This window comes from Eubalaena glacialis, chromosome 8 (assembly GCF_028564815.1).
Source record: "Eubalaena glacialis isolate mEubGla1 chromosome 8, mEubGla1.1.hap2.+ XY, whole genome shotgun sequence".
Classification (NCBI taxonomy): Eukaryota; Metazoa; Chordata; class Mammalia; order Artiodactyla; family Balaenidae; genus Eubalaena; species Eubalaena glacialis.
This window is the reverse complement of record NC_083723.1, coordinates 17665808-17689465: the sequence shown is the minus strand read 5'-3', so window position 1 is coordinate 17689465 and position 23658 is coordinate 17665808.

The following is a 23658-nucleotide window of genomic DNA, read 5'->3' as shown; positions in this document are numbered from 1 at the left end:
AAGATCCTTTTTGACCCAGCTCCTAGAGAAATGGAAATAAAAACACAAATAAACAAATGGGACCTAATGAAACTGAAAAGCTTTTGCACAGCAAAGGAAACCATAAACAAGACCAAAAGACAACCCTCAGAATGGGAGAAAATATTTGCAAATGAAGCAACTGACAAAGGATTAATCTCCAAGATTTACAAGCAGCTCATGCAGCTCAATAACAAAAAAAGAACAACCCAATCCAAAAATGGGCAGAAGACCTAAATAGACATTTCTCCAAAGAAGATATACAGATTGCCAACAGACACATGAAAGAATGCTCAACATCATTAATCATTAGAGAAATGCAAATCAAAACTACAATGAGGTATCATCTCACACCGGTCAGAATGGCCATCATCAAAAAATCTAGAAACAATAAATGCTGGAGAGGGTGTGGAGAAAAGGGAACACTCTTGCACTGTTGGTGGGAATGTAAATTGATACAGCCACTATGGAGAACAGTGTGGAGGTTCCTTAAAAAACTAAAAATAGAACTACCATACGACCCAGCAATCCCACTACTGGGCATATACCCTGAGAAAACCATAATTCAGAAAGAGTCATGTACCAAAATATTCATTGCAGCTCTGTTTACAATAGCCAGGACATGGAAGCAACCTAGGTGTCCATCATCGGATGAATGGATAAAGAAGATGTGGCACATATATACAATGGAATATTACTCAGCCATCAAAAGAAATGAAATGGAGGTATTTGTAATGAGGTGGATGGAGTTAGAGTCTGTCATACAGAGTGAAGTAAGTCAGAAAGAGAAAAACAAATACAGTATGCTAACACATATATATGGAATCTAAGGGGAAAAAAATTTTTTAAAAATGTCATGAAAAACCTAGTGGCAAGATGGGAATAAAGACACAGACCTACTAGAGAATGGACTTGAGGATATGGGGAGGGGGAGGGGTGAGATGTGACAGGGTGAGAGAGTGTTATGGACATATATACACTACCAAATGTAAAATAGATAGCTAGTGGGAAGCAGCCGCATAGCACAGGGAGATCAGCTCGGTGCTTTGTGACCACCTAGAGGGGTGGGATAGGGAGGGTGGGAGGGAGGGAGATGCAAGAGGGAAGAGATATGGGAACATATGTATATGTATAACTGATTCACTTTGTTATAAAGCAGAAGCTAACACACAATTGTAAAGCAATTATACTTCAATAAAGATGTTTAATAAATAAATAAATAAATAAATAAATAAATAAATAAATAAATAAATAAATAAATAAATAAATAAATAAATAAATTATACTTTACACTTGAAATTTTCCCATCCTACCTTCCGAGCTCCCACAATGTTTTGACAGAAGGGCGAAGAGTTGGGAAGCTCCTGAGACAAAGAGTTTCCTCTTTGGGCTGACGGCCTTGGTGCCCCTCTCTCCGCTGAAGACCCCACTCATGGTCCCACAGACGCAGCACAGACCCTCCCTTTTGCTGCCTTGACCCTGAAATCCAGCTCCCCCAGTGCACCGACACCAGCCTGTTTGGGACAACTTCTTTACTGAAGGGTCAAGGTAATTTTAAAGGGAGTGTAGGCGGGGAAAGGTTAAGCTCAGTGCTAGGTTTGACTTTCTTCAGAGTCCACAGGCAGCGGGAACCTAAGATGTTAACTCTTCACAGCAGAGTTCTGCTTGGGCTCAGGCCCAATCTGATCACGTCTTGAATCCAATACCCTCATGTCTAAGCATCTCCCTCAAAGAGACTGTTGCCTCTAGTTTTCAGAAGGAAAATCGCCCCTTCTGGAAAATTGTGCCCCTCACCTAGAGGGATTCATTTTCACCCCAGAATCCAACCCCCTCCCCCTACTAGAGCACATCCGACATCCGGGCCTTTCAGCAGGGTCTTCAGTAAGACAATTTACAATTAGACACTGACGTCTCCATGTTCCTCTAGACGACCAGGGATTGGAAGGGGAGGGGGTGTCCAGGGTGAGCAGTCCTCCCACTCACTCTCCTTTTGAGGGCTCCCCACAAGGGTGAGCCGAGGGCACTCACCTGTTTACTAACACCTACTAGTTCTAAGATGGACCCATTACACCAAGTCCATCCATACATCCTTCAGGGACAAACATGATTGCTCATGAACAGCCTAAACCCACAATGAGGAAGAAAATATTTACTAATCATTTTTCCTTCCACAGAGTCAGGAAGTCACATTACTACACGGAAGAGAAACTAGTTTCTTTCTCACTCCCACATTCTTGATGGACACTTCCCTAGTTAAAAAGAAAAGCTTTGAGATACACGCAATGTTCATAGCAGCACTATTTACAATAGCCAAGACATGAAAGCAACCTAAATGTCCATCAACAGATGAATTGATAAAGAAGATGTGGTACATATATACAATAGAACTCTACTCAGTCATAAAAAAGAATGGAATAATGCCATTTGCAGCAACATGGATGGACCTAGAGGTTATTACACTAAGTGAAGTAAGTCAGAAGAGAAAGACAAATACCATATGATATCACTTATATGTGGAATCTAAAATATGACCCAAATGAGCCTATCTACAAAACAGAAGAAACAGACTCACAGACATAGAGAATAGATTTGCAGTTGCCAAGGGGCAAGGGGAGGGAAGGATTGGAAGTTTGGGATTAGCAGATGCTAACTATTATATATAGAATGGATAAACAACAAAGTCCTACTGTATAGCACAGGGAACTATATTCAATATCCTGTAATAAACCATAATGGAAAAGAATATGAAAAAGAATATATATATGTATAACTGAATCACTTTTGCTCTACAGCAGAAATTAACACAGCATTGTAAGTCAACTATACTTCAATAAAATTTAAAAAAGAAAAGAAAAGCTTTGAGACAAGCCTCTGTTGTGGGATTGCTCTCATTCTGCCCAGTTCTCATCTCGTGTAAAGCGAGGCAGTGGTCTCTTTGGCTAGTTCCTACATTGATGATGTTAAGTGCTGGACAATATTATTCCCCAGGTACCCTTTTCCTTCCTCCCACTGGTCTCCCCACACGCTTAAAGGATCGGGGTGGGGCGGAGAAGGGTTCACAGCATGGCGACACCAGCGGAGTGTGGCGACATACACCTGGGGTAACGTATGGGGAGACAAACTGTAATGACACACAGAGCAGGTCATGAACGGACTTACAGGCCACGATGCTCCCAGCCCTTTGACAGCATGAGGAAGGAATTCTGAGGCCCAGTTTTGTGAGATTGCTGGCTCATCAGCTGCCCAGGAGGCTTTCACAGAAATAAAACTGAGGGAATTCCCTGGCAGTCCAGTGGTTAAGACTCCACGCTCTCACTGCCAAGGGCAAGGGTTCAATCCCTGGTCAGGCAACTAAGATCCCATAAGCCACGCAGCCAAAAATAAAATAAAATAAAAACTTTGAGGTCTGTGAGTCTCACAATATTTTTTTGCTTCTGAGTTACAAACAAAAAGTAATTCAACAACTATTTGTTAAACATATATAAAGTTTATTCACACCTATTTTTCTAAATCCCAGTTATTAACAATATTACCTAATATTTGCCCAGAAAATGCTTTCATGCACACACACTACTTCACAAAAAGCCTACAAGCAGAGTATTATTACCTTCATTTCTATTCATGAGAAAAGGGCTGGAGGAATTCAGTGGCTCGTCCAAAATCACACAGCAAAAATGAGACAGACACCCACATCAAGGGGACCACGCCTGTTCCTGCCACGGACCTTTGACCTAGCTATTGCCTCTGCTTGGGATGCCCTTTCCCCAAGCTCCACCTGGCTGGCTCCTCATCATCCTACTGTCATCGCAAAGGCTTCGCCTCAGAGGAGTCTTCCCTAACCTCCCCAGTCTAAAGTCACCGTCCCCCACTCCAAGTGCCACTCTACCCCAGGAGTCATTAAACTACATCCCTCAGGCCAAATCTGGCCCACTACTTGTTCACCTGTTGTTGTTTTTGTAAATAAAGTTTTATTGGAACACAGCCATGCCCATTCATTCACATATTATATGTGGTTGCTTTCCCACTGCAACTGCAGAGTTGAGTAGTTGAGACAGAGATCATATAACCTAGAAGCCTAAAATATTTATTATCTGGCCTTTTACAGAAGAAGTTTGCCAACCCTTACTCTATCCCATTGCTCCATTTATTTTCTTGACAACACTTGTCATAATGTGTGTATACATGTGTGTGTGTATCCTGCCTTTGGAATGTAAGCTTCACGAGGGCAGGATTCATCTGTGGTCTTCACCGTTGTAGCTCCAGCACCTAGATCAGTAGGTGATCAATAAATACTGTCGAGTGATAAATGGCTCTTGATTTATTCCAATGTCACAGTCCCCAGGTGATTTTCTTTATAATTAGGATAACCAAAGGAGGAAAATACCTGATCCCCTTTGACGTAATATACATTATTGTCCATTAATAGTACTATTTTTTGCTTTTAAAATAGGTGCCTGAAGGGCGTTGTCATACAACTCGTTTCAATATTGTTACATTAAGTTATTTAAATTAATTAATTGCTATTTAATTTTTAAATTATAATAAAGTTTGGCATTTTAATAATAATATTAATGCTCATTGATGAAGCTTCAAAATCCACATTTGTTTAATTTCTTAACATCGTATATGATGTTACTAAAAAAAACAAAGCTGGGAAGTTTTACCTACTAAAAATTACACCGTATGGCCATTATACTTTATGTCCTATCTTTTCTATTTCTTACTAGAAGAGCCCTGAAATACTTATCATGGAGAATAAGTAAGAAAGAAAACTATTCTGTTTCTTCTAGCAAATTCCTATTTGGCCCCTTCCACCATCACCTCTTGCCTATCCCTTTGGCCCAAAAGACCAAAGAAAAATTAGGGGGGTGGTGAGACAGTAAAATGAGGTTACCAGACGTTGCCTCAGATGCAATAATCAGGGGAAAGGATTTCTAAAATGGCACTCCCCAGTGAGATCTCCCACAAACATAACCTCAGACGTTAACAGCTTGGCAGTCACTTGTGAGTTTTAATTTGAGTCAGTGACCAAGAGTCCAGTCACCTCTGAAACAGAAGATCCAGTATTTGACCTTGATTGTCACCTCTACAACACTGCGACCTCATCACATATCTTTCTTTCAAAAGTCTACTGTGTCATTTAGATTGTCCAGGGTCTTCCATTTTAAACATCAGGTCGTTTTATGTTCTAAGCCAAATGACTCTGTTTTCCTCCTTTTTCACTCATTCTCCCCCAAACAAGTTAGATTTTTTTTTTAAGTTCTTAATCAGAATTGAGATGCTTACCAATGTACATTATCAGAATTCTTAACATGCAAAGGAAAAACTAAACTGGCTTTGTTTTCCCAAATATTTGACTTCAGAATTTAGAAATAAATGTAAAGGAGAAAAAATTTAAAGTTCTTTTATGTTTACTGTTCCCATGTCAAGAATACCTATTGTGATAGTTTTATTCAAATAGAAGGCTCACTTCCCTTCTCTCAGCTCCGTGTGAAAGAAGTTCCCAGGGCTAGCTAGAAACAATACACAATGCCAATACTTCCCGAAGGATAGCCCCATGGAAACTCAAGTACATTTTGTATATAATGTGTTTATTTAACTTACCCTGACTACCATATCTAATCTAGCACCCCTAATCATTGTCTATTCCCTTGCCCTGCTTTATATTCTTCATAACATGAATCATGTGGTTACTATTATATTATCCACATTATTACCTACTTATCGTATTATCTGTCTCCCCCACTGGCGCAGAAGCCCCATGGTCTTATACTCCACTGAATCCTCAGAGCTTTGAACAGTATTAGCACAAAGCAGGTGCTCAATAAATATGAGTTGAGTGCAGTGGACCCTGTTGGCGCTCCTTCCTGATCATATCCTTTTTACTCCTGTATTGTTTCTGGGCATCCCTTTATGTGCTTTTGATTCCAGTAGCCCCACGCCTCCAACTAATATTCAGAGCACTGCCTTGGGGCTACCAGAGCTGCCACCTCATGCAGAGGACCTGAGTGCCTGGGCATTTATATCTCCCCTGGGCAGCCCACAGCCAATGACTGACTGATACGGGAGGATGGGAGCCCAGCTCACTTGCCCACGAGTCCTCAGCTCAGTACCTGTTTCTAAGGAGCCAAACCCAAGACTTTGAGTGACTGAACGCACACGCTATAAGATCTCACACAAACTCAAATCATTCCTTAAAATGCTCGAAATAACAAAAAAGTCGACCACATTTCGCTTGGTTCTACTCAAAACAGTAACGGATGGATATTTACCACCTGAATCTATGGTACAATGAATTACATGGGGCATTTTAGAAAGGGCTCAGCTTCAAAAGTAATTTCACAAACAATAACTATAAACACTGGAAAAGAGAAATGGCTGAGTCAGTCCCCATTAACCATGCAGAATTACACTTCTTTGGATTAATGTTATGATTTGAAAAGCACTGCTCTTTTAAAAACAACAGAACTATAACAAAGAAAAATCAAAAATTCATTTGCTTTTAATGTTGCCTGCTTCTCGTAACTTCCTGCTAATGTCTTCATTTCTCAGTCGAGATGTGGGTAAAATAAGTTTACTCTGCATTCTTCAGAATATCATCAGCAAAAATGATAGCATATCTGCATGACTAATTTTGATTAAATTGTGCTTCATCTAAATATCTGAATGCCAGGTTTGCTTCTTCAAATGTCCTTTACTTAGACTGCATGTCTCCCACAATCCATTTTCCTGTACTCACATGGTAAAAAAGGACACCATGTCAAGGTCAAACCCCAACCATAACTGCCAGATTTAGAAATAGATAAAGGCCACATTTTGGAGTAGAGGTTAATACAATTTTCTGAAATCAATTCTAATAAAAAGGACAACCACTTATGTTTCTATTTTCCTGCCCTATGGATCCTGCAGCTATGCAGGCAGTGGGCATTTTCCAGTAATGCTTTTAGGATCATGACTAACACTTAAGGAAATAAAAGATGACAGTTTTTGTAAGCAGTAGCTGGCATTAGGAAGAAAATCTGAATGCCTCCATTTTTACACTTTCTGTTTTCATATGTGTAGTCTCCACAGCTTCAGTCATCTCCCTGTTACTTTAGCAAAATCTTTGTGTCACTCCTGACACCAAAAGTATATTAATCAAGATCATCAAAAATCCACAGTGTCTCATTTTACTGGGTATGCATTTCTCAAATCCTGCCTAGTCCTGGCTGTAACGATACTACTGCATCTTCACGGGACTGCTCTCTCTGGCGTTAGTTCTGATTAACTGATCTTAGGGTTTACAACTCAAGAGACTTTGTTCACTTCAGGATCTTTGCTTCCGTGGGCTTAGCGTGAACCCATGCTCACCATGGTCATTTTTGGCGCCCAAGACAATAGGGGTGATTCTTACTCTTCTACAGAAGCCCTGGGCCTACCCATTGGCTTCACCCCAGCTCTTCCTCCACATTTAAGGGGCCCCAGTTGGACTTCCAGGGCATCACGTGTTTGGTCCACAGCTGAGCATCCATTCTCAACCACCTCATCAAAATTTCTGTGGCAAAATATTTATGAAGATAAATAAATGCTAGGAGGGCTTCCCTGGTGACACATTGGTTGGGAATCCACCAGCCAATGCAGGGGACACGGGTTCGAGCCCTGGTCCAGGAAGATCCCACATGCTGCGGAGCAGCTAAGCCCGTGCGCCACAACTACTGAGCCTGTGCTCTAGAGCCTGCGAGCCACAGCTACTGAGCCCGCATGCACAACTACCGAAGCCTGCGCACCTAGAGCCCATGCTCCATAACAAGAGAAGACACCGCAATGAGAAGCCTGTGCACCGCAACGAAGAGTAGCTCCTGCTCGCCGCAACTAGAGAAAGCCCGCGTGCAGCAACGAAGACCCAATGCAGCCAAAAATAATTAATTAATTAATTTTTTTAAAAATTAAAAAAATAATAATAAATGGTAGGAACTTAACATAGTCACAGAGAGTGCAACCTGTAATTTATTTTATGCAGACAACCATGTGACCCATGCAAAAAACTTCGGTAACTGTGTACACATGACCTTGACCAAACCAAGCTTTACAGTTTTCGTTTTTTCTTTGTTTGTTTTACAGTGTATGTATGTACGATTAAACAGTGTTTGTAAATGTCAATATCGATAAATTTCCCTAACATCATATAAATCCAAACAATGAAGATATCAGTCCAAAGACTGATCACCGATTGCTGGGGCTTCCTGGGAGCAGTCCTCACCCATGCCCTCTGATGTCCTAATTCAGCTATAACATGACTACCATGAACTCCAGTCCTCCATCCAGCCCCCATCCTCCAACAAGGATAGGTTGATCATAATAAATTACTAGGAGGAGTGGGGGAATGATATGCTAGGAAGAGCAAGCAAGGCTGGATGAGAAGAGGGCAGGCAACCCCAGATCAGAGAGCTGGGAGGAGGAGGGTAGGTTTCTGCCAACAAACCTGGAAATTTCTACAATCACTGACAGAGTCCTGGAAGTGTTAGCTGGGCACAGGACACAGAATGCTCCCCATTGATGTGTAAGCTATCGTGAACCACTACCACCAAGATGGTCCTGGCAGACCCTGGAACTCCTGGCCAGCTAGCTCCCTAGACTCACCACAGATGTTTCACTACTCATGAAAAAACTTAACTCAATAGTTGAAGTTACTGAATTTTTTATTTTTTTAACTTTTATTTCTTTTAACATTTTTCTTGGAGTATAATTGCTTTACAATGTTGTGCTAGTTTCTGTTGTATAACAAAGTCAATCAGCTATATGTATACATATATCCCCATATCCCCTCCCTCTTGCACTTCCCTCCCACCCTCACTATCCCACACCTCTAGGTGGTCACAAAGCACCGAGCTGATTCCCCGTGCAATGCAGCTGTTTCCCACTAGCTATCTATTTTACATTTGGTAGTGTATATATGTCCATGCCACTCTCTCACTTCGTCCCAGCTTACCCTTCCCCCCACCCCCCGTGTCCTCAAGTCCATTCTCTACATCTGTGTCTTTATTCCTGTCCTGCCCCTAGGTTCATCAGACCCTTCTTTTTTTCTTTTAGATTCCATATATGTGTGTTAGCATATGGTATTTGTTTTTCTCTTTCTGACTTACTTCACTGTGTGACAGACTTTAGGTCCATCCACCTGACTACAAATAACTCAATTTTGTTTCTTTTTATGGCTGAGTAATATTCCATTGTATATATGTGCCTATGTGCCACATCTTCTTTGTCCATTCATCTATCAGTGGACACTTAGGTTGCTTCCATGTCCTGGCTATTGTAAATAGTGATGCGATGAACATTGTGGTACATGACCCTTTTTGAATTATGGTTTTCTCAGGATATATGCCCAGTAGTGGGATTGCTGGGTCGTATGGTAGTTCTATTTTTAGTTTTTTAAGGAACCTCCATACTGTTCTCCATAGTGGCTGTATCAATTTACATTCCCACCAACAGTGCAAGAGGGTTCCCTTTTCTCCACACCCTCTCTAGCATTTATTGTTTGCAGATTTTTTAATGATGGTCATTCTGACCAGTGTGAGGTGATGATACCTCATTGCAGTTTTGATTTGCATTTCTCTAATGATTAGTGATGTTGAGCATTCTTTCATGTGTTTGTTGGCAATCTGTATATCTTCTTTGGAGAAATGTCTATTTAGATCTTCTGCCCATTTTGGATTGGTTTGTTTGTTTTTTTGATATTGAGCTGCATGAGCTGTTTGTATATTTTGGAGATTAATCCCTTGTCATTTGCTTCGTCTGCAACTATTTTCTCCCATTCTGAGGGTTGTCTTTTCCTCTTGTTTATGGTTTCCTTTGCTGTGCAAAAGCTTTTAAGTTTCATTAGGTCCCATTTGTTTTTATTTCCATTTCTCTAGGAGGTGGGTCAAAAAGGATCTTGCTGTGATTTATGTCATAGAGTGTTCTGCCTATGTTTTCCTCTAAGAGTTTTATAGTGTCTGGCCTTACATTTAGGTCTTTAATCCATTTTGAGTTTATTTTTGTGTATGGTGTTAGGGAGTGTTCTAATTTCATTCTTTTACATGTAGCTGTCCAGTTTTCCCAGCACCACTTATTGAAGAGGCTTTCATTTCTCCATTGTATATTCCTGCCTCCTTTATCAAAGATAAGGTGACCGTATGTGCGTGGGTTTCTCTCTGGGCTTTCTACCCTGTTCCATTGATATATATTTCTATTTTTGTGCCAGTACCATACTGTCTTGATTACTGTAGCTTTGTAGTATAGTCTGAAGTCAGGGAGCCTGATTCCTCCAGCTCCGTTTTTCTTTCTCAAGATTGCTTTGGCTATTCGGGGTCTTTTGTGTTTCCATACAAATTGTGAAATTTTTTGATCTAGTTCTATGAAAAATGCCATTGGTAGTTTGACAGGGATTGCATTGAATCTGTAGATTGCTTTGGGTGGTATAGTCATTTTCACAATGTTGATTCTTCCAATCCAAGAACATGGTGTATCTCTCCAACTGTTTGTATCGACTTTAATTTCTTTCATCAGTGTCTTATAGTGTTCTGCATACAGAGCATTTGTCTCCTTAGGTAGGTTTATTCCTAGGTATTTTATTCTTTTTCTTGCAATGGTAAATGGGAGTGTTTCCTTAATTTATCTTTCAGATTTTTCATCGTTAGTGTATAGGAATGCAAGAGATTTCTGTGAATTTCTTTTGTATCCTGCTACTTTACCAAATTCATTGATTACCTCCAGCAGTTTTCTGGTAGCATCTTTAGGATTCTCTATGTATAGTATCATGTCATCTGCAAACAGTGACAGCTTTACTTCTTCTTTTCCAATTTGGATTCCTTTTATTTCTCTTTCTTCTCTGATTGCCCTAGCTAAAACTTCCAAAACTATGTTGAATAATAGTGGTGAGAGTGGGCAACCTTGTCTTGTTCCTGATCTTAGAGGAAATGGTTTCAGTTTTTCACCATTGAGAACGATGTTAGCTGTAGGTTTGTCATATATGGCCTTTATTATGTTAAGGTAGGTTCCCTCTAAGCCCACTTGCTGGAGAGTTTTTATCATAACTGGGTGTTGAATTTTGTCAAAAGCTTTTTCTGCATCTATTGAGATGATCATATGGTTCTTATCCTTCAGTTTGTTAATATGGTTTATCACATTGATTGATTTGCGTATATTGAAGAATCCTTGCATTCCTGGGATAAACCCCACTTGATCATGGTGTATGATCCTTTTAATGTGCTATTAGATTCTGTTTGCTAGTATTTTGTTGAGGATTTGTGCATCTATGTTCATCAGTGATACTGACCTGTAGTTTTCTTTCTTTGTCACATCTTTGTCTGGTTTTGGTATCAGGGTGATGGTGGCCTCTTAGAATGAGTTTGGGAGTGTTCCTCCTTCTGCTATATTTTGGAAGAGTTTGAGAAGGATAGGTGTTATCTCTTCTCTAAATGTTTGATAGAGTTCACCTGTGAAGCCATCTGGTCCTGGGCTTTTGTTTGTTGGAAGATTTTTGATCACAGTCTCAATTTCAGTGCTTGTGATTGGTCTGTTCCTATTTTCTCTTTCTTCCTGGTTCAGTCTCAGAAGGTTGTGCTTTTCTAAGAATTTGTCCATTTCTTCCAGGTTGTCCATTTTATTGGCATATAGTTGCTTGCAGTAATCTCTCAGGATCCTTTGTATTTCTGCAGTGTCAGTTGTTATTTCTCCTTTTTCATTTCTAATTCTGGTGATTTGAGTCTTCTCCCTTTTTTTCTTGATGAGTCAAGAAAATCAATTTTGTTTATCTCTCAAACAACCAGCTTTTAGTTTTATTGATCTTTGCTATTGTTTCCTTCATTTCATTTTCATTTATTTCTGATCTGATCTTTGTGATTTCTTTCCTTCTGCTAACATTGGGGTTTTTTTTTGTTCTTTCTCTAATTGCTTTAGGTGTAAGGTTAGGTTGTTTGAGAGTTTTCTTGTTTCTTGAGGTAGGATTGTATTGCTGTAGGTCTGGTGGTTTTTTGCCTTGCTCCTTCATCTGCTGTGTGTTTCTCTGTCTTCTAATTTTGCTTAACTTACTGTGTTTGGGGTCTCCTTTTTGCAGGCTGCAGGTTCGTAGTTCCCGTTGTTTTTGGTGTCTGCTCCCAGTGGGTAAGGTTGGTACAGTGGGTTGTGTATGCTTCCTGGTGGAGGGGACTGGTGCGTGTGTTCTGGTGGGTGGGGCTGGATCTTGTCTTTCTGGTGGGCAGGGCCATATCCAGTGGTGTGTTTTGGGGTGTCTGTGAACTTAGTATGATTTTAAGCAGCCTCTCTGCTAATGGGTGGGGTTGTGCTCCTGTCTTGCTAGTTGTTTGGCATGGGGCATCCAGCATTGGAGCTTGCTGGCCATTGGGTGGAGCTGGGTCTTAGCACTGAGACAGAGATATCTGGGAGAGCTCTTGCCAATTGATACTACTTGGCGCCGGAAGGTCTCTTGTGGTACAATGTCCTGAACTCAGCTCTCCCGCCTCAGAGGCTCAGGCCTGACACCAGGCCAGAGCACCAAGACCCTGTCAGCCAGATGGCTTAGAAGAAAAGGGAGAAAAAAAGAAAGAAAAAAATAATAAATAAAAAAAATGTTTTTAATTATTAAAATTAAAAAATTATTAAAATACAAAATAAAAAGTAATAATAATTAAAAAAAGATGAGAGCAACCAAACCAATAAAATAATCCACCAATGATAACAAGCACTAAAAACTGTACTAAGATAAACATAAAAATCCGAAACAAACCAGTCACAGACAGCAAACCCCAAGTCTTCAGTTGCTCCCAAAATCCACCGCCTCAATTTTGGGATGATTCATTGTCTATTCAGGTATTCCACAGATGCAGGGTACATCAAATTGATTGTGGGGATTTAATCCGCTGCTCCTGAGGCTGCTGGGAGAAATTTCCCTTTCTCTTCTTTGTTCGCACAGCTCCCGGGGTTCAGCTTTGGATTTGGACCCGCCTCTGCATGTAGGTCACCTGAGGGTGTCTGCTCTTCGCTCACACAGGACGGGGTTAAAGGAGCAGCTGCTTCGGGGGCTCTGGCTCACTCAGGCCAGGGGGAGGGAGGGGTACGGATTGCGGGGCGAGCCTGCGGCGGCAGAGGCCAGCGTGACGTTGCAGCAGCCTGAGGCGCACCGTGCGTTCTCCCGGGGAAATTGTCCCTGGATCATGGGATCCTGGCAGTGGCGGGCTGCACAGGCTCCCGGGAGGGGCGGTGTGGAGAGTGACCTGTGCTTGCACACAGGATTCTTGGTGGCTGCAGCAGCAGCGTTACCGTTTCATGCCCGTCTCTGGTGTCTGAGCTGATAGCCGTGGCTCGTGCCCATCTCTGGAGCTCGTTTAGGTGGTGTTCTGCCTTCTGTGGGCAGATGGGGAAGGAATCCCCTCCTCCTCGCACACCCCGAACAATGGTCTCTTGCCTCTTAGGCAGGTCCAGACGTTTTCCCGGACTCCCTCCCAGCTAGCTGTGGCGCACTAGCCCCCTTCAGGCTGTGTTCATGCAGCAGCCAACCCCAGTCCTCTCCCTGGGATCTGACCTCCAGAGCCCGAGCCTCAGCTCTCAGCCCCCATCCACCCTGGCGGGTGAGCAGACAAGCCTCTCGGGCTGGTGAGTGCTGGCCGGCACCGATCCTCTGTGCGGGAATCTCTCCGCTTTGCCCTCCGCACCCCTGTTGCTGCGTTCTCCTCCATGGCTCCGAAGCTTCCCCCTTTCCCACCCCCCATCTCCACCAGTGAAGCGGCTTCCTAGTGTATGGAAACTTTTCCTCCTTCACAGCTGCCTCCCAGAGGTGCAGGTCCTGTCCCTATTCGTTTGTCTCTGTCTTTTCTTTTTTCTTTTGCCCTACCCAGGTACGTGGGGAGTTTCTTGCCTTTTGGGAATTCTGAGGTCTTCTGCCAGCATTCAGTAGGTGTTCTGTAGGAGTTGTTCCACATGTAGATGTATTTTTCTTCTTTTTTTGGCTGCGTTGGGTCTTCATTGCTGCACACGGGCTTTCTCTAGTTGTGTCGAGCAGGGGCTACTCTTCATTGCGGTGCACGGGCTTCTCGTTGCAGTGGCTTCTCTTGGTGCAGAGCACGGGCTCTAGGCATGCGGGCTTCAGTAGTTGTGGCTTGTGGGCTCTAGAGCACAGGCTCAGTAGTTGTGGCACACGGGCTTAGTTGCTCTGTGGCATGTGGGATCTTCCCGGATCAGGGATTGAACTTGAGCCCCCTGCACTGTCAGGCAGATTCTTGACCACTGTGCCACTAGGGAAGTCCGTAGATGTATTTTTAATGTATTTGTGGGGAGGAAGGTGATCTCCACGTCTTACTCCTCTGCCATCTTGAAGGTCCCCCTCTATTGAATTTTTTAGATCCTGCTTTTCCCAATTCTTTTTTTTTTAACATCTTTATTGAAGTATAATTGCTTTACAATGGTGTGTTCGTTTCTGCTTTATAACAAAGTGAATCAGCTATACATATACATATATCCCCATATCTCCTCCCTCTTGTGTCTCCCTCCCACCTAATTTTCCCAATTCTTTATGGTAGATACTTAGTGTAGATATTACTGTACATACTTAAATTGGGAAAAGGGAAAAGGAAAAATACAGGAATAAAATAAATATATGTTTTTAACCCAAATGATATCCTACTGCAAGAGGACGCAGGAAATTAGGTAGTATTAGCTCATCCAGGCATGCCATGGTGGCACCCTGGACTGGGCTGTGGCTGTGCGGCAGAATGAAGTAGACGTATTCTGAAAGTTATTTTGGCGTTAGAATCAACAGAACCTGAGGTTGGTTGGGTGCAGCTTGTGAGAAGCAGAAAGGGTCAAAGAGAAGCCCCAGGTTTCTGGCTTATGCACCTGGGAAGATGGCAGGGTCGTTTACTGACATAGGGAACACAGGAAGAAGAGGAGGTTTGCACAGGAGGAATGATGTGTTCAGCTCTGGACCACTGGTTTTGAGATGCCCGTGGGACATCTCAGCAGACTTCGAGGACACAGCTGCAAATCAGAGGAAGAAGCGGCCAGCTGTGCCAGGAGTGACAAACTATGCAGCCCTCTGTTCTCTGCAGCCAGGGAGGCCTCTTAAAGACAGACTGACTATCCCACTCCTGGGCACATATCCAGAGAAAACCATGGTTCAAAAGGATACATGCATCCCAATGTTCATCACAGCACTATTTACAATAGCCAAGACATGGAAGCAACCTAAGTGTCCACTGACAGATGAATGGATAAAGAAGATTGGTACATATATACAATGGAATATTACTCAGCCATTAAAAAAATGAAATAATGCCATTTGCAGTGACATGGATGGATCTGGAGATTATCATACTAAATGAAGTAAGTCATACAGAGAAAGACAAATATCATATGATATCGCCTATATGCAGAATCTAAAAAAATGATACAAATGAACTTATTTACAAAACAGAAACAGATTCACAGGCTTAGAAAAAAAATTACAGTTACAAAAGGGGAAAGGTGGGGAGGAGGGATAAATTGTGAATTTGGGATGGACATATACACAGTACTATATTTAAAATACATAGCCAACAAGAACCTACTGTATAGCACAGGGAACTCTGCTCAATATTCTGTAATAACCTAATGTGAGAAGAATTTGAAAAAGAATAGATACATGTATATGTATAACTGAATCACTTTGCTGTACACCTGAAACTAGCACAACATTGTTAATCAACTATACTCTAACATAAAATATAAAATAAAATAAAAGATACATGCACCCCTATGTTCATATTCACACTAGCACTATTCACAATAGCCAAGGCATGGAAACAACCTAAATGTCGATCAGCAGATGAATGGATAAAGAAGATGTGATACACACACACACACACACACACACACACACACACACACACAATGGAATACTACTCAGCCATAAAAAAAAGAATGAAATAATGCCATCTGCAGCAACATGTATGGACCTAGAGATGATCATACTAAGTAAAGTAAGTCAGACAGAGAAAGGCAAATATCATAAGATATCACTTATATGTGGAATCTAAAATATGATACAAATGAACTTATCTACAAAACGGAAACAGACTCACAGACACAGAGAACAGACTTGAGGTTGCCAAGGGGCGGGGGTTGGGGAGGGATGAATTGGGAGTTTGGGGTTAGCAGATACAAACTATTATACAGAGAATGGATAAACAACAAGGTCCTACCATTATAGCACAGGGGACTGTATTCAATATCCTGTGAGAAACCATAATGGAAAAGAATACAAAAAAGAATGTATATATATGTATAACTGAATCACTTTGTTGTACAGCAGAAATTAACACAATGTAAATCAACTATACTTCAATAAATTTTTAAAAACATATGGGCCGACTGATTGGTAATTATGTACACTAGAGTGGAGGCATGCATCTCCTTGAATGGCTGTTGCCCTTTAACACACTCTGCAGCCCTCTTTATTTACACTGTTCTCAAACAAATAGCAATCTGGAAAGATCAATGCCAATTCCCTATCCATCTGAAAATCAAAACTTTGGTAACACGTAGAGTGAAACAAAATGGTACTCAAAGGTGCGTAAGTGATTCTTCCATGCTAAGTGACGCTATTCATGAATCTCCGTCATTGCTCATTAACCACAATTCTCAACCCTGGGCTAGGCAGCGCTGTGTCACCTTCCAGGGGAAATCACAGACACAATCAGAAATGGTGCTGATTAATAAACTCATTGCAGTATATCGTCTATCACATCATCAACAGCATTTGTCCCCATTTGATACACTGCCTGACAAAAAGAACCTCCTTTTCTCCTGAAATTTGAAACCCATATAAGCCGGAAAATATTTTGATCACCTTTCTAGGGCAGGGATATCAATATTTCAGTATCGCAAACCAACCTAAGATAATTTGATCAATCTGCAACTGTCAGATTAGAAGGAAGTAAGGTTCTCACCTCTGCAAACTCACTACCAGCTGGACGTTATAATAGAAAGCTCAGACCAAATAATGCCCAGTGGAGCAAAACCTGGTAACTCTAAGAGAAGTCCCTGTTCTCTGTCCTGAATAATATACTCCAACAAGCACCCTGCAAGAAGGGTGCCCTCTGAGGCGGAGGCAATGATAACCCAAGAAAAAAATCAGCAAACCTTCTAGGGCTATCAGGTGGCATCCATTAAGCAGGGAACACAGGACAAATGGTGTTCTAGAGTTTGTGTTCTAACTCCAAACATGTTTTCCTGCTGGCCCTGATGATTCTTGTGGTTTACTTATTCAAGGGAGATAGCATCCATTAAATCTTTCTAACTAACCACATATTTTTTAAACTGTTGATTGCACCAATGAAGTATTATTCCTAACATCCCCTATGCTAATTAACAAGTCCCATGGTGTAGCTTAGATGCCTATATATATAACACTAGTGGGAACCTCCTTGGAATATGGACCCCTAGTTAGTGGGCTTTAAGGACTAATTAACCAACCTTGCCTGGAAGGTGTATTTTTAGTTAAAGCATCTCCAAATGTTAGTTTAAGGCCCCTAAGATTTAGGTTAATGTTAACTTAAACCTATATATATCACAAACTGAAACATTTTAAAGTAAAAATCACACAAAGACAATATGACATTCTGGTTCTTAATTTTGTTATTGCTTTGATGTTAAAAATAAAAACAAAACATCAGAGCATGGGCTATGTTCCAGTTATCTTTTGCTATATAACAGATCATCTCAAAACATAAGGAACTCTCACGTACAGCATGGTGATTATAGTTAATAATACCATATTGTATACTTGAAAGGTGCTAAGAGAGTAGATCTTAAACGTTCTCACCACAAAAAGAAATGGTAATTATGTGACCTGATTTATGTGTTAGCTAAGCTATGGTCGTCATCACTTTGCAATAGGTAAGTGTAACAATTCAACACTTGTACACCTTAAACTTACACAATTTTATGTGTCGACTATATCTGTTTAAAACAACTTGAAGAGTAAAAGAACAATCATTTATTTTGTTCACAAATCTACAGTTTAGTCATGGCTAGCTGGGAGCTGCAATTCCCCTCTGCAATAGGACATCTGGGGCCTCAGCTGAGGAACCGGAAATAATGAAAGGGGGAGGGGTGCTGAAATCCCAGGAAGGCTCCTGGACTCACCTGTTTGGCACCCGGACTGGGATGACTTAAATAGGGACTCAGCTGGAACTGCCGAGCTGAGCATCCGTACGTGGCCTCACCACGTGTTCTGGGTTTCTGATGGAATGGCAGCTAGACTCCCAGAGGGAGCTTCCCCAAAGTGAGTGCTACAAGAGGCTCAGATATTGCACAGCCTCACTTCCACAATGTTCTACAGTGACAAGCGAGTCACAAGCTGTCCCAGATCCAAGGGAGGGAAATTAGACCCCACCTCTAGAAGGCTGGTGGCAGGTCACACTGCAGAAGAGCAGATGGGATGGGAGATGTCATTGTGGCCCATCTTTGCAAAACACAATGTACCACAGGCTAGGACACAAAAATGAGTAATATAGAGTTGCTGGGGCCTTATCCTCAAATAACTCATGATTTAGTTGTGCAAGCAGAAAAATCAACTAATACTTGTAATATGATACAAGATGACAATAGATTGAGGTCAGCAAACTGCAGCTCACTGCCTGTGTTTGTAAATAAACTTTTATTGGCACACAGCCATTCTTATTCATTTACGGAATGTCTACAGCCGCTCTCATGCTACAATGGCAGAGCTGGGTCATTATGACAGATACCATATGGCCCACAAAGCCTAAAATATTTACTTTCTGGTCCTTTAGAGAAAAAATGTGGTAACCCTTTCAGCAGATTCTAGTACAAAATGCTTTGGCAGTATTGAGGAGAGGAAAATTAAACTTTTGTGGGAATTTCAAAGGAGATGTCACACCAAAAAGGCAACATTTAAACTGATTTTTTTTTCAATGATTTGTTCTTATTTGCCTTGCTTGAGGAAGGATTTAAGGCTGTTTCTAAGGATGTGGAGAGGATAGCAGAGGTGTTGGGAAGGGGGCATTCCAGGCAAAAAGAAGAACACACATAAAACATGTCTAAGGAAGTGAAAAGTGTGGTATGTTCAGAGCATTAGAAAGAGTTCTGTGTACTGGACCATGTGGTGGACGTCCCAGGGCCAAGAAGGAATGAGAGGTCATATAAGACCCAGAAATATGAAACTTGAAGCATGGAACCCAAAAACTTTCAGGAGAGCAGTGATGAAGCCTGGACCCAGGCAGGGCCGCTAAGAATGCAGAAGCAGGGCTATGTCCAGACACTCACAGGGATCACCTCCTCACTTGCTCAGACGTCTCTTCATTTGTGACCTCATCAGAGAAGTCTTCGCTAATCATTGTATCTAAACTGGCAGCTCCCTTCTATGAGTTTGTGTCCCCTTATCCTGCTTCACTTTTCTTCCTAGCACTTAATACCAGCTATAGTTATTTGTCCACCGCCTATTTCCCCCTATTATATAGAAGTTCTAAGAACTTGGACTTTATCTGTTTTGTTCATTGCTGTGACCCCAGTAGCTGGCACACAATAGACTCATTTGTTGACTGAACAAATGAACGAATGAATAGAAAAATGTCAAAGGGCAGAGTGGTCACAATTCAGAGACAAATTAGATGTGGGAGGTGGGCAGAGGAAAGCACCAGGGATCGCTCCAAGTTTTCTAGCTCAGGTGGCTGGGTAGATGCTGCAGCCATTAACCAAGGGGAGAAGAACAGGTTTGGAGGGGAATGAGGCATTGGGTGAAGAAATGCAAGTTTGATTTTGGACATATTGAGTTCAAGCTTCCTGGGAAGCCCCTCCCAGGAGCTGTTCAATAGGCAGCTGGGAATATATTGAATGAAAATGAAGTTTAGGGGAAAGGAACAGGGCAGGTAGATTTGAGATCACCTGAGCATAGGAGACAGGTGATGCCATGGGAGGATACAAGATCTTCCACAAAAAGGCGTCAAGAAAGAAGAGAGCTGGTGACTGCATCCAGGAGGAGAAAGCGCCCTTTAAAGGGCTGCCAGAGAAAAAGGAATCAAGGAGACTTAGGGGACAGTCAGAGAAGAAGGGAACCAGAGAAGAGCTTGTGTCAGATGAACCAAGGGAAGATATTTTCAAGAGAGAGAATGGCCGACAAATGCAGACACAGCAGAAGGCTTGTGATAGGAGGACTAGTGAGGGGATGCCCCAAGGAGTTTCTAATATGTTCCCATTGTGACATGTTTAGCAGTGTTTACAATTTAGAGAATTTGCTGTAATTCCTATGACTTGAGTCCTTGTTTTCTGCCAGCCTTAGAGTAATTAGATCCACAGATCTAGAGACCAAAATTCTATTTCTATAGTTGACAGCCTCTGTGGTCACTATGAACAGATAAATCCATGGTAAAGGGGATATTAATCCAAGCCATTTTAATAATACCACAACTACAGACCACCTCAGCTGATTATTAGGCTGTACGCTCACTGGCTAATAAAATTCTGTCTTGGGTAATTAACCAAAAAAATGGAGTCTTTGTTTTGAGTATGAATTACAGACACTAATAGACTGACTTCAATCTATTAGTGTCTGTAATTGACACTAATAGATTAGTTGATTGAAGTAAACGAGGCATTTCAAGGGAGCCAGCAGTGAACTCTTGGTTAAAGGTCCTCAAAATGTTCTCGGAATTTCAGCCAATGTTTTTATTCCCTCTCCTTCATCCTCTCCTAACCACTGTCACTTCGATGTGACATCTATCACCCCCTGAAACTGTTCTCTCCACATCAGGACCAAACACTTCCTGACCGAATTCAATGATCCTTTCGAAGTTTTCATTGTCTGCTTCTCGCCTGCTTGGCCACCATCTACCTTTACCCTCTCCTAGAAAGCTCTTCTCCTTTGGTTTCTCTGATACCAGGTTCTCCTGTTTCTCTATATATTTCTTCTTTATTTCTGTGAATGGCTGGATTTTCCTTCTTCTTCTGCCCCTAACTGTAGTTGTTTCCTAAAATCCAGTCTTCGATTTTCAGTTCTTTTCCTAAACTCATCCTTGTCTCCTCTGCTTCTCTCTTCTACAGTTTTCTCCCTGGTCTTATAGTTTATATATTCTTTGAATGATGTAGTTATACAGAACATTAGCACATATAGTTATTCAATATATTATACACAATGTATAGGTAAGGATGCTGCCTGTTGAAGTCAGTGGTCAGTTTAGAGAATCCCTTTATATTGGAATTAAAGAGGATATTCTGACCTAGGATATAGATAAACAAAGCATTTTGAGAGAGGCTATCTGAGGATTATCTAAGGATGAGATTGGGCAGAGTTTAATTCAGACTGAGGACTAGACTAGTTCAATTAAGAAAACACTTATATTCTATTATAATTATATTAAAATTAAATTTTATTAGGATTAAATCGCAAATTTGGGGGCACTATGGTAGGTGCTAATGGACATATATAAAAAAGACAGTCACATTGAAGCTAATTAAAGCTATTTCTACAATAGAATTCATCACAGAGGTTAAAGGTACATTATTTATTACACACATTTTCTTTAATAAGAATTTAATTTGTTTAATACTGCATAGGCTTATTTTGCTATGTATTTAAAGTTTATCATTTGCCTGCAAGCATTAAGATTCTTAAGTCTTTAAATAAATCTTTTAGAATCTAAAGTATAAGTATACATTATACATTGATAATATTACCAAATTTTCCATCGTTCCTATCAAATACTAAGTTTATCCTGGCACATGCTGTCAACAAATCCTTAGAGACAAAGTGAAACATTTGTTTCAAGGAATGGATGAAGTCAGTTAAGCCCAGTTAAAAATAAACTTGAAGCCCAAATACAGTAAGTGATGCGAAAGAAGTTGGCCCTTCAATGGAATCCTTTTCCAGCTTTCCAATTTCTTCGAAAAGTATCATTATTTTACTGGTTCTCAGGCCTGACACCCTGGAGATTCCTTTGCCTCTGCTCATGCCTTTGTTGCTTCTCTCCGGCTTGTCTCCAATTACCACTCCTGCTCTTTCTTTATTTTCCGAGCCACTACCTGATCTAGACTGGGAGTACTTCAACGTGGAGAGTGAAATGGCTTCTTCATAGCCCTCCTGCTCCCAGTCTCTCACTGCTTCAGTTATTTCTAGCCTGGTGAATCTTTCATATGACTGCATAACTCCCCATGTTTAAGAGTCATCAAAGGCTTTCCTACAGTATGGCCCAGCAATCCCACTCCTGGGCATATATCCAGAGAAAACTCTAATTCAATAGGATACATGCACTCCAATGTTCATAGCAGCACTATTTACAATAGCCAGCACATGGAAGCAACCCAAGTGCCCATCAACAGATGAATTCATAAAGAAGATGTGGTATACATACACAATGGAATACTACTTAGCCATAAAACAGAATGAAATAATGCCACTTGCAGCAACATGGATGGACCTAGAGATGATCATACTAAGCAAACTAAGTCAGACAGAGAAAGACAAATACCATATGATATCACTTATATGTGGAATCTAAAATATGACACAAGTGAACTTATTTACAAAACAGAAACAGATTCACAGACATAGATAACAAATTTATGGTTACCAAAGGGGATGGGGGGATAAATTAGGAGTTTGAGATTAACAGATACAAACTACTATATATAAAATAGATAAGCCACAAGATCTTGCTGTATAGCATAGGGAATTACATTCAATATCTTGTAACTTATAATAGAAAAGAAACTGAAAAAGAATATATATATATATATATATATAAAACTGAATCACTTTGCTGTACACCTGAAACTAACACAACATTGTAAATCAACTATACTTCAATTTTTTAAAAAAGGGCAATCAGAGGCTTTCTATTGCCTGTCATATGAAACCCACACTGAGAATCCAGGCTATGGTTTCTTCAATTGTAAAATGGCCATGTTGGTCTTGAGGAGTGGTTTTCAAACTTTTGAGCAGCCCAAAACATAAACCAGATTAAAAGTGGGATGAATTTGGGAGATTAGGATTCACATATATACACTACCATGTGTAAAACAGATAGCTAGTGGGAACCTGAGGTATAACACAGGGAGCTCAGCTCGGTGCTCTGTGATGACCTAGACGGCTGGGGGGTTGGGGAGGGAGGTCCAAGAGGGAGGAGATATAGGTATACATATAGCTGATTCATTTCATTGTACAGCAGAAACTAACACAACATTGTAAAGCAACTATACCCCAATTTAAAAAAAAGGATTGCTGCTTAGACTAAAGCACACAAAGGAACAAAATCCTACCACTGCCACCACTGCTTTTTCCCCTTGCCAAGCAGCCTCCACAGAAAAATCACTGATCTGGAAGATCTCTAAGTTCCTTTCTTGCTGTTGTAATGCTCTAGGATTCTCTCCTGAACTTAGATCCAATGTCCTCTATCACAAGGTCTTGTCTTCCTTTACCAAACTCAGGTTCCTCCATCCCCCTCAGGGCTCAGGACACAAGCCCAAACTGCCCGTGGACAGGGTAGAGATTTAGACAACTCAGAAGTCCAACCTCATCCAAAGAACTTCTTTCCATTTTTCCAAAGAAGCTAGAAATCTGGCTCTTCCTTTTAAAATCTAGAGGGTTTTTTTTGATGTTGGTAGCTGTGATGGTTCATTTATGTGTCAGCTTGG